We start from the raw sequence: 12,876 nt of genomic DNA on the forward strand, positions 1-12,876 counted from the left end.
GCCTCCTGGTCTGTAATTTTCCAGAGACAGCTGGCTTTCTTCCTCCAAATGGCCTGTAGAGGTCAGAAAAGGGCCTTGGTTCCCAAGCACCGAGGGTCCTCTGCATCCATTAGCATTCACCCCGTGTGTCTATAATTAAGCAAGCCTAGACTGGCACATAGGAACGGAAATGCATTGACTTTCATAAAACAGAGTGTAAAACAACTTTAGATTGACTCCAGCCTTGTTTATTCTTGCACACTTGTCATTCTGGTTCGGTTTATTTCCAGTCAAAGAGACCATTGTCCTGGGAATTGAAGCATGTCCCTTCTTCCTTGCTATGCCAGTCCGAGGAGGCAACCCGTACCAGCTTGCTGCTCCTGGCTCATAGCAAAAAAAAAAAAAAAAAAAAAAAAATAATTTCTTAAAGGAAACTAATAACAAGTAGAATACCATGAGGGCACAATGAAAGGCTCTCACACTGATATTCTATATATTTACCTTTTCAGTGTGCATATATGTGAATCCAGGAAAAAATATGAATACAAAAATAAAGTACTAGCCACCCACCTTGAAATTTGGGCAAAGATTTTGTTTCTTAAGTCACTCCCAAGTGTACAGGAAAGAGATTGGACTGGGAATTAAAAGTCTATGGCTAGGGGTCCAGCTCTTTTATTTTAAGGAGTGACTCAGGGGGTGACTCAACTTCTCTAGGCCTCAGTTTCTCCATGTGAGTGCAAGGGGCTGGACCAGAGAGAATCTTAGTTGTTTCAACTTCTACTGTTCGTCAGTGCTGCGCTGACCAGGACCTGCAGGGAATGCCATCAGGCCCGGGGCCACCGGGCGGGTAAAGAGGCAGCGTGAGGCAGCTCACACTAGTCCTCTGTCCCTGGAAGGATGCTGAGGCCAGGCCTGCACAATGATCTTTTCAGAGCTGAAAGCGATGCTGTTGATACCCTGCCAATGCCCAGCAGAAGAAAAGCTTCCGAAATCAGGGCTAAAAATAAATAATTAAACAAAGTGACAACATAAACAGGAAGACCTAAAAGTGAGGGGGAAAAAAAAAAGAATTGAGTCAGCAAACTTGGGTGGCTGGGTGGGGTGTGCAGGGAAGAATCTAATTAGTGTTCAGCCACAATTATTGTGCTGCGAGGTGACTCAACTCTAGAGCTGAAAGTGGCCTTGGAAATGGCACTTTGACGCAGCCCTGGGAGAAGAGGCAGAGGATGGAGCAGAGCTGCTTTCTCAGACTCATTTCCTCCCTGCTGCATATTTGGCCCGCCCACACATCCACACACCCAGGACTCTTTGTGGGTTGTTCAAAGAGAGGGTTCTTTCACAGTCCCCTCCCGTCATTAGATCTCTGCTTGGGCAGAGGCCAGTGGCCCCCATGGACCATGTCATGCTGCATTTGGGGCCCAGCTTCCTCTGTGTCTTTGCTCACATGCAGGATTTCAATCCTACTGACTTTCAGATCTGGTAATTTGGGGCAAGGTGTGGGTGAAAGGGTTAGGAAGGGAAAGGTAACTAATATTTTCTAAGCAAGTAGCATGTTCCAGCTGCTGATGTCACCAGACAGAAACAACTGGTTAACAACAACTACAAGGCAAGTAAACATAGAAAAGTCACCTCTGCCAACCCTGTGCCACCTCTTCTAGTTTTCCTGATGGCCAAGCATAGAGATCCAAAGCATCTGGAGCCTTTGCTGAGCAGGAACTTTAATGAATATGCAGAGAGCATTGCTGGGAAAGGAGAGCTGTTCTGCTTTTCACTAGATAGTAACAGAGATTTGGAGATTGTGCCCTGGCAGCAAAGGAGAAAGAAGGCCATGGTGGCAGAGGATTTGGCACCATTGCCCGAGCCCAGGGTCAAAGGAGAAAAGAGGGCTTATGGAAAACGCTTCCTGTTAAAAAAAAGTGAAAAAAAGTGATGCCTAGCATATAATTTTAAGTTGTTTCCTTTCCTGTTCTGTGGTGTCAAATCCCTTCCCATCCCTTTAGCCTATGCCCTCAAATCTTCAGTGAAAGCCTATCTCAAATAGCTAGTGCTAGTGAGAGTTTTGGTACATGGAAGATGAGATTGTTCATTTTAGATAAAAATATTCTGGCTAGAGGCCTCCAAAGAGAATTCAGTGGAAGCAGAAAATCCACAAATATTAGTTCTAGAGCATCAAATTTCCTATACAAAGTAGAAGCTTAGGCCATTCTATTTGGAATAAGAATGCTTTGGATATTGGGACCTTACATTTGGAGATCAGTGGTCACCATATAAGCATTACCTACATTCATGTGATACCCAATTTACTTTATGATCTCCAAATCCTAAACTATCACTGCCTCTCAACTTCACTCAGCTTCTACTTAAAAATGGGGAGCCAACCACTTCAGCAAGGCAACTGAGCAAAGAGAAGTCAGAGAAGTAGGACTTGCTCTCTGACCTTCTCCCACCCTCTTTTGAGACTGGGTTTCCATGTAGTTTGGCATATGCCAATAATACTCCAGAAGGATGGCTTACCTGAGCCATGTGAATGTGTTTTTTTCCTCCTTCATTGAAGGTGGCTAAAGGATGATGGAGCCAAAGACATGTGACATTAAAAATATCGGAGGGAAGTACACATGGCTCAAACAGTTGTACACCCTCCTTCCACATGGGAAGTCCCAGCTTCAGTTCCCAGGGACTCCTAAGGAAGGCAAGCAAGACAGTGAGCTGATGTGACATGCTGGCATGGCGAGCTGATGCAACAAGATGACACAGCAAGACGATGCAAAGAGGTGTCACAACAAGGAAACGCAATGAGAGACACAACAAGCAGGAAGCAGAGGTGGTTGAAGGGGAGGTGGCTCAAGCGATAAGGTGCCTCCCTGCCACATGGGCGATCCCAGGTTCGGTCCCCAGTGCCTCTTAAAAATAAGAAGACCTCTGACAGAGAGAGCACAGGATGAACATGCACAGAGAGCAGAGAGTGAACACAAACAATGTGGGGGGGGGTAGAATAAAATAAATTAAATACATCTTAAAAAAAAAGAAGAGTCTAAGGGGGATTTAAAAATATATATGTTTATATATTGGAGAAAAACAGGGTCCAGAAAGGGAGAAGGACTAAAATCTCTGGGGACCCTCACCAAATTCTGAAGATATGTGGTATCTTCAAAGTGAGGAATGGTGTGTTGGAACCTCCTCATGCATTGAATCTCTGACTTTTAATTCTGCTACCAGTTAGAGAAAATGCTCCAGTTTTAAAAGGCTTCTTTGACTAGATTAGACCCACCTGGAAAATCTCCCATTTGTTATATAATATAGTATAATCACAGAAGTGAAATCTCATCATGTCAACAGTCTCACGTGTGATCAAGGGGGAGGGGGGAAATATACAATCCATCACACACTGTGGTAGATTGAATCAGGTCCCACATATGGACATATTTAAGTCTTAAACCCTAGTCCTGTGGGTGTGGACTCACTTGTGGGTAGGATTTTGAAAATCTTATATAGACGAGGCCAAATTGAATCAGGGTGGGCCTTGATCCATATAATTGGCATCCTCCTAAGCAGAAGAAATTTGGACACAGTCAGTTTGGAAAGAGCAGAGAAAGAGAGGGATATTGCCATGTGACGGAGGCGGAGATGCATGTACAATCCATGGAACCCCAAGGATTTCTAGGAATCTAGCAGCAGAACAATAACTCCAGGAAAAAGCATGACCTGATGTAACCTTGATGTTGGACTTCTAGTCTCCAAAACTCTGAGACATTAAGTTCCTGCTGGTGTCAACTTATTGTGTGGTGTTTGTTACAGCAGCCCAGGAAAACTAAGGCACAGACCTACCAGCTTCACGTCCCTGGCATTCTTCCTTCCACCTGAGGTGAAGGCTGTGCTGTATGGGTGCTCAGCTCTATACCAGATGGTGACTTAATAAACTAGTGCTTACTCCATAGGCGCTTATGAAAAAAAGCCTTATTCAGTCACAGTGGGAAACAGGTAATTTCTGCCATAGGTAAGAGATGAAGGTAAATCTTTGGGGTATAAACAGGTTAGAATCAGGAATTAGTGCAAAAAAGGCTAATAAATATGAAATAAGGTTGATTTTAATTAAACTATTTGGGGATTCCTTAAGATAATAAGCTGTAGTATTAAAATAGGAAATTCACCCATAAATTCACAGTGAAACAATATAGTTCATATAATAACCAAGGGATAATAAAAAGCATACCCCAGGAATTAAAAAAAAAAACTAAATAAAAAAGGAGATTGACAACATTTGATAATTGTAGTTAAAAATGTAAATGCTATAAATTATCCCTAAGTGACACAGAATATCAAGTACAATCAAAGAAAGGAGGCTGAAACTGTGTTTCATTCATTATATCAAATGAAATTCAAAGCTAGGTAATGAAACAATCTAGAGTTAAAAAGAGATAATAAGTAAAGATTTCTTGGGAGCAATTACCAGCGAGAAGTATTACAAATGCAAAAACTGAAGTTCAGAATAAGCCATCGAGATACGGGTACTGGCTTAGTCAACTGTGAGGAATATCAACTAGTTATTATCAGAGCTCTGGTCTAAGGCCTCAATGACCAGGAGGAGAGGTTTTCAATCTGACTGGGGAAATATGAATAAACCATGTACAAAAATAACAAGACTGAAAATGAAGAAGCGTTTCCATCCGAAGCACTGCAGGAGAAAGGCTCCCCAGACGTAAGGTCTGACGGCTGTGGTTGAAGTGATGTAATCCTCAGAGCTGAGAGTCCTCGGCGCGGTGGTAGGGCCTAGGTCTTATCTCTCACCTCGTCTTACACCAGGTAACTTTGACAAATGAAAACATGATAAATAGGTAGAAGGGATAACTAGATCTGTTGAATTATGTGGCCTTAGAGCAGATTAAAGTAAATTGGCAAGACAGTCTCCTTCAGTTGTCCACATGATGTATGAACTTGACATTCAAAGGCTTCTACAATTTAGCCAGCCCCAGCCTGCCTTTCTAGACTTATCTTCAAACACACGTGGTCCCAGAGCCAGCTCTTCAGCAGAAGTAGCCCATCCACCGTCTCCTCACCTTTTCTTGCTCTTCCTCCTTCCCTTCAAGGCCCCATTCAAATCCCTCATGAATATCATCTCCCGTAATTCTTGCTCTCTCTGTCCTTCCATCTGTGACCCCTTAACGAATATATTATGCAATTAACCATATCCTTTCATGCTCTACTAATTGGCCATTTATCTCTTTTATTGTGGTTTAATGTTTCACATGGGTCTGTAATATCCATGTGAACAAGCCATATCTTTTTACAGTAATATTGGCCACCATTTAGGACTTTCTAAGTTCACTTTGTTTATCAATATTGTCACCAAAGGCTCACTATAAAATTCCATGTTGGATAGCATTTCCCTCACTATGTAGAATAGATAATTGAGGCTTAGAGAAGTTTGAAAAAAAAAACACATAAATAAACCCACCCTAGGTCATACAGCTAATAAGTGGCAGGGCCAAGATTTGAAATCATGTGAGAGACAAAAATCATCTATTTTCCCTAACCAGCCATGATATCATTATGCCTTCCTGGAACCATCACTCCAGATCATACATTCCAAAATGAAATACTCAGAGCATTCTATACAAAACAATTCTTCATACCTGTATTTCAATTATTTTACTCCCTTTGCTTACAATTTGTAGCGTTTGTAGCAAAATCCCCAAATAAAATAGAATGCCTAGACAGAATGTTCTGTTCACATGGAAACACAGACACACAAGTGTGCATGCATACACACACATTTGCACCATATAAAGATTGGTTGGTATGTGCTGCACACATCTCTTCCTAAAAGGACATTGCAATCCCAGTGGCACAATAAATGGTCTTCACCATTATTCTAAGGCAAGGACATGGAGATTTTGTAATCCCTTTTAAGGTAGATAGGTGCAAGAACTTAGCAGGATGTTTCAAGGCTCAATTTTATTCCAAGTATGCCCAGGGGATACTGATTAGGTTTATGGTCAACATATTACTTTGAAGTGAGTCCCTGTTAGTTGTGAATGAGTGTTGAAGGGGTTCCTCCAATTGAAAAGCTCTGTGTCATTTCTCTGTTAATCATGATCCTGGAAAGTGTAATGAATGGGAGTGTGCTCAGCAGGCATGCTGTTTGTTCAGAGCCTCAGCTTCTTTATTCAGGTGAGAGAGGCATAAAGGGTCTGAAACCTATTAGCTTTCAGAAGTGGGAAGAAGCCTGGGAAGTAGAGAGGGAGCTGTGGAGGGGAAGAAACCAGACCCAGAAAGTCCACAGGTTACCTTGATAACTTGATATCACTTCTTTGCACCAGATATTCTCCATGTGCATAAGGAAAAAAAATCATAGCATTTCCCTAACACAGTGGTTCCCAAATTCAGCTGCTTAAAAATCACCTGGAGGGCTTGTTAATACATAAAATACCAGACCTGCTCTGATTCAGTAGGTCTGGGTGGGGTCCAATATTTGCATTTCTCACAAGTTCCCAGGAGATGCTGATACTGCTGGTCCAGGGACCACCCTTTGAGAACCACTATTCCTAACAGGCATGGCCTCTGATTGTAGGACATAGGAACACTAGGTACCTCCAGGAAAAGAAACAAATTTTTTAAAATAGAAAAATCAATCCTAAATATTCTGCTTCAATTTCAATTTCTCCTTGACAGCTCAGAGAATGTAGAAAACTTCTCTGTACCGTGCTTTCTATCCATTCAGATGCTCATACTATCTTGTGTCCTATTCTTACATAGGCAAAGTAGCTGTCCACCAGCTAGGTGCTGACAGGCTTCCTATCATCAGTGGGACATTTTCTTTTTTTCTTGAGAGGGGAGACTTGGCTGTCACCAAACCAGGGAGAACAGGATATTGCTAACGTCCTTCTCCCCTCCTTTCCTTCCATTTCCTTTTCTTCTTCATTCCCTTCTCTCATGTTTTTCTCATGTTACTTTGTCTTTTTTTTCACTGAGGACCTCTCCCAATTCTCCTCTTTCACCTACAGATAACAATCAGTGAATGTGGATGAATTTGTTATAGTCTGCAATATCAAATTCCACCTCTATGACTTTATTTCCTCTCAGTTGATCCTCAGTACATAAATCTTTATGGAGAAAATGAATGTCATTTGTTCTGAACTTAGGAACTTGTTAGATTTTGAGCCGTTCAGGCCAAGCAAGATACTTTCCAGTTACAATGACCTCTTCTGAATAGCCTTAGTACACCTGTCATGTATACAACCTCTTTACGAGGATTTAATGTGTACAGGTCACTATATTTTGCCAAGTGATATTATGACCCTGAACCCAGTGGATTTAACTCCTAACCCAAAAGGAGCCAGTCAATTTATAGCAGCAGGGGTTCTTAAGCATTTTTGTTCCATGGACCCTTCTGCCAGTCAGGTGAAAAACATGGACCCCTTACCAAGTCCTCACTATACTGTCTATTATTTAATACATACATACATCACCCCTACACCAACATATCCCCACAAGAGCAATGGTGTTTTTTAAAATTTAAATTCAAGCTCATTGAACCCTTGTTTAAAAGCCCTGATTTAAAGGTATTCCTTAACTTTTGAGGTGACAGGGTGTGAAAACTCAATCCAACAGGAGCTCCCTCTACTGGATGATGACTGCCCAAACCAATCAGATTTTTCTCCCAGAAGAGTTTGATTTTGAGTCACATGTATCATTACTACAGAAGCAGTAGTAACAATAGAAGTCGCAGTAAAGAATTCCCGAGTCACCAAAGCAATAGTCTGAAGGATTGGATGCCATGGGAGCTACAACCAAAATTTCTATGCATCATCAGAGCAGGAGTTGGCTGTCAGAATAACTCCTATGACCCAAATAAAGGTCCCAGCTCTAGGAAGCCTGCTGGTTTATATTATAATAAACTGCTTAAGGTATTTTGAGAATCTCTATGGCTTATTCCCTGAAGGAGCTTACTTTACAAATAATAAGTCACTTTACACTAAGACTTTAGGTAGAAGACTATAATAAATAAAGGATCAATAATGTAATCTAGTATCGTAATCAAGATCAGTAGCAGTCAATGAAAAAAGTTCCCATGTGCCAGTGTACTAGAAATGGCAGTCTTTGTGTCCACGTGCCTATCACAGACCTTCTAGGGAAATCACTCTTCTTGAAGCCACTGGTGAGAGGAAAAACCTAGGTTGCAATATTGTGTATGACATAATACCACCATCTCATTTACACCTTTAGATCAAAGATGAGAAACTGCTTCAAAAAGAGCAATTCATAGTATGATTTTTTTTTTAAAAGATGAGCTACCCTCTTATAATGTATTCTATGAAAGCAATGCCTTGGGAAATAAAAATAAATCTATAAAACAAGGTATAGGTTAGGCCAATCATAGTATGGGACAAATAAACTAAAAATATCAAGGCAATGAGCTTATTAGGGCCGGGAACTGAGGGTTTAAAAAAATCAGGTTGCAAAATTGAGGGCATGAAAGATGATATGCATCTGAAATTATGAGAACACTGAGACTGTGTGTTGACAGAATCTCTGATGTAGAGAAAAGAGAAGTCCAGTAAAGAGATGAGACAAGCAACCAGGAGCAGAAGCACAGAGAGAAACAGAGAGAGAGCACATGTAGTTCATGAGGGGGGACCAGGGAGGATCTTATCCTGAGAGATCCATTGGTTCCAGAAAGCTTTTAAGGCCAGTTTCAGTCCATACCATTCCTGTCAATTAATTCAATTTTCCTTGAGGCTAAAAGACGGAAAGGCATTGCCCAAGATTATTCAACTAAGATTTTTCAGCTAATCAGTTCAGCAGTTATTTGAATACAGGGCTGTCTTACTCCACACCTGTTGCTCTTTCCACTGCACCATAGTGCATTACTAAGCATTTATAAATTCAGAAGAAGATATGCATCTTAACAACAAGTGTGCTCTATCATGCATATCTTTATTTCATTCCCATGTGCAACGCATGGTTTTGGCATGTGTCTGAATTATAGTTCTCTTGGTGCAATTTAAAATGTACCTTCAGCTTCTTCCACTCCAACCTCTGCTCACAGTTACTGGCAAAAAGTAGTTCTTAGGAATGAATCATCATAATTAATAAAATTTTGACATATAGTTTACCATTAATTTTTATAAAAGAAGTTGCCAGATGTTAATGTACACTGTGTTTCTTTCTGGGTTATTTACTATTTATTTTAATACCTGCAATTTCTGCCTCCCCATTCACTCCTACCATTTATTTATACTCTTACATATTTCATTTTCATTTACCACTATTCAGTTTCTTCAGATAAGATCTGTGGCAGTTTGATATTTTTATGAACTCCAAAAAGGAGATATTGATTATGTTGTAAACTTGGCTGTTTCTCTGGGTGTGATACCCTTTGACTGTATTAGATTCAGCTGAGATGTCTGATTAAATTATGTTAAAATTAGGGCTTTGATTCAACCATGTCATTAGAAAGACTTAGTGTTGAGTCCCATCCCCCTTGGTGGGCTGATAAAACAGACTCTAACACAGGAAAAGAACACAAAGGAATAGAGACACTTCTATAGAGATAGTTCAGGGGCCCCAGGAAGAGAGATGAGCCTGATAGTCTACAGCTGACTTTGTGTAAAGAACAGAGCAGCTAAGCCCAGAAAGAAACAAACCCCAGGGACAGAGATGAGCCTTATGCCAACCTACAGCTAAGATCAGAAAAAGCTGGGACCTTGGAGCTTTAAGAGTAAGAAGGAGGGCTGAACCCTTGCAGACATCACCTGCCATCTTGCTTCAACACATGACAACAGAGTTTGGTAAGGAAGTAACCTTGAGTTGGACTCTTTACAGCCTTGTGCTCTAAGCTTCTACTCCAAATAAATACCCTTTATAAACACCAACAGGTATGTGGTACTTTGCATCAGCACCCCTTTGACTAACATACAAGATTTCAAGAATTTTTATTTTTTTAATAAAAAAGAGTTTTATGTAAGCAACAGCAATGAGACTTGATCTACAATTTCTTGAGTTGGAGCAACCATATGTTGATACATTTTTTCAAGGTCTACCTTTTGTGTCTCAGGATGAGAAGAATATTGACATAATTATCAAGGAAGCAGTTTTACTCTCACTTTTCCTAGGCTTCTAGACAATACAAAAAATGGAATATCTAAGTATGACAATCCTGAAATCTGATCATCTTCTTCAAATACCAATTCAGCGGTATTTTTCTATGTCTGACTACCACCTTTGCTCATGTGGTCCCAATCTTAGGAAAAAGCATCTGAATAATATCAACACTTACCAGTGAAGAGGCTCCCAATCTAAAAAGGTCACAAAATTCTGTAAGACCAGAGCCTAGAGTGTTTTTTTCAGATAAGCAGCCCAAAAGTCAGGCCCTTGTAAAACATTAGATCTAGACGGCATTGCCATTCAGCCCTGTGATCTTTGGAGAAATTCAGTATTTCAAGAGAATCTACATCTTTGGGCTTTGAATAAAACTGGCAAACTCCCAAGGATAACTTTCTTTATGGTCGTTGGCATTCTTTCCTGGTGCCCAACTGAAGCCTGTACATCATATTCCCAGATAAACAGGGCATGATCACGAGGTTGTATAAACCAGGAGATGCCTCTCCCTGGAGATCACCCACCTGTTTTCCCCTCAATTTTATAAATACCCTTCAATTGGACAATACTGTGGTAAGCAGATAGGCAGAAGGATTACAGTTTGGCAATCCTGAATCTGAACAATCTATGCTATATCTTTTCTTGCCTTTTCCCTTCTGTATCTATCTTGCTTTCCCAAGGAATTGCTCCACAAAACTTGCAATTTGTCTTGCCTCAAGTGCTAGTAAAAGGTCATAGATCAATAACAAAGAGTAATATAGTTGACAGCTCACATCTCACCCCACAGAACACAGTACAAGCACTATTAGGATGGGAGTTAGGAGACCTAAAGGTTCTTGTTCCAGCTCAAATTCTATGTATGTTTGTCAGGCAAGTCACTAAATCTCTGAAAATTTCTCTAGAGTAAAGATAAAAGCCCTGTCCTGCCTTCCATTTAAGGCAACTATGGATCAGAGGAACTGATGCATATGGCAATATATAAATAATACTGTTAAATAAATATAAGGAATATATTTATATATTTATTCATGTATTAAGTAAATTTAAGGACTATATTTATTAAATATATATAAGGAATTAGACTGAGATGAGTTGAGAGGAGGAGGGATAGAAATTGCCTATGAGAGGATGATTATAATTATAATTATTTTATAATTAGCAAAAAAACAAGGAAGTCCTCAGAAATTCTTACTTGAAGTTAGTTATTTCGGTTTGACCCCTATGTTTAAGAAGTATTTTCTCTTGCTATAGATAGCACCTTTCAAAAAGTAAACAATTTTAGGGTCCAATTTTTGGCATATAAGTGAAAGGAAACATGTTTATCCGCTATGACATCAAAATGATGTTAGCTTTTCACTTCAGGATCTTAGGTCGTAAATGATAAAGCAATAAAGAAAACACCCAGTACGATTCATGAAATAATTCTGTAAACATCCACAGTAAAAAGTGTTAAAATCTTTTATTGGAAAAAATACATCAGCAAAACGAAATAGTGGTTTTGTTGTTGTTGTTGTTGTTATATTGATCATCACCATGTTAACATGACTTTTTTTTCATTTTTATACATTTTGAAACTTTAAAGTAGAGGTAGAGGAAAGACTTCAGGTGGCAACACTTTGAATTCTATTGGGACACATTTTCCTGGGGTTATTTGCTTCTTAAGACAAGCCAGGGGAAGCGGACTTGACCCAGTGGATAGGGCGTCCATCTACCACATGGGAGGTCCGCAGTTCAAACCCTGGGCCTCCTTGACCCATGTGCAGTGCTGATGCGCTCAAGGAGTGCCGTGCCACGCAGAGGTGTCCCCCACGTAGAGGAGCCCCATGCGCAAGGAGTGCACCCCATAAGGAGAGCCACCCAGCACAAAAGAAAGTGCAGACTGCCCAGGAATGGTGCCACACACACAGAGAGCTGACACAACAAAATGACACAACAAAAAGAAACACAAATCCCAAGCTGCTGACAACAACAGAAGTGGACATAAAGAAGAATATACAGCAAATGAACACAGAGAACAGACAACTGGGGCAGGGTGGGGCAGGGGGAAGGGGAGAGAAAATAAATAATAAATCTTAAAAAAAAAAGACAAGCCAGTACCATCATTTATAACCATAACCCTGAAGGTATCATAGTTTCCAAAACATCAACAAAATGAAATGCACAATTTGCAGGATCTTGAGTTAAATAGCTAAAAAATCTGCTGTGATTTGGGGGAAGACATGTAAGCATTAAAAAATTATCATGTGATGCTCTCTAGTAATGTTTATTAAATGTCTATTTGTGGTTCTGTTTGGTTTTCTAAAAGACCAGACAAATGTGATAGTGGAATCAAGAATTAAAAAGCTGAAAGGAATTTAAAGTGTATCTCATCTAGCTTGTATACTTACTGATGGAGGAAGGGAGGCAAAATAAGTATGAGTCCTAAGGTCACTCAGACAGCAGAAACAGGACCCAAATCCAGATTTCCCAAGGTCTACCGTGAATCCTTCCATTATACTTTCCTTGATGAACTCTTTTATGTCAGCTATTGCTAATGTATCATGTAAAATGACCTTAAGTGCATATAAATGACTATGTAATATACTTTCCATGGTTACCACAAGAATAGCCCTGACAATTAACTTTGGACTCTGTTAACACATTTAGAAGGGGTGAGAATGTGTTCAGCCATAATGCAAGTTATTTGATGAATGCTGGCAGTCCAGATCTTTTAGTTTCAAAAAGGGCTGTTATGTGGAATCAAGTAGCTGATATGATAGTCTAAAGGGCCTGTGTGGAAAGTGTGCATGGAAATTATTC

This window comes from Dasypus novemcinctus, chromosome 3, assembly GCF_030445035.2.
Source record: "Dasypus novemcinctus isolate mDasNov1 chromosome 3, mDasNov1.1.hap2, whole genome shotgun sequence".
Taxonomy (NCBI): domain Eukaryota; kingdom Metazoa; phylum Chordata; class Mammalia; order Cingulata; family Dasypodidae; genus Dasypus; species Dasypus novemcinctus.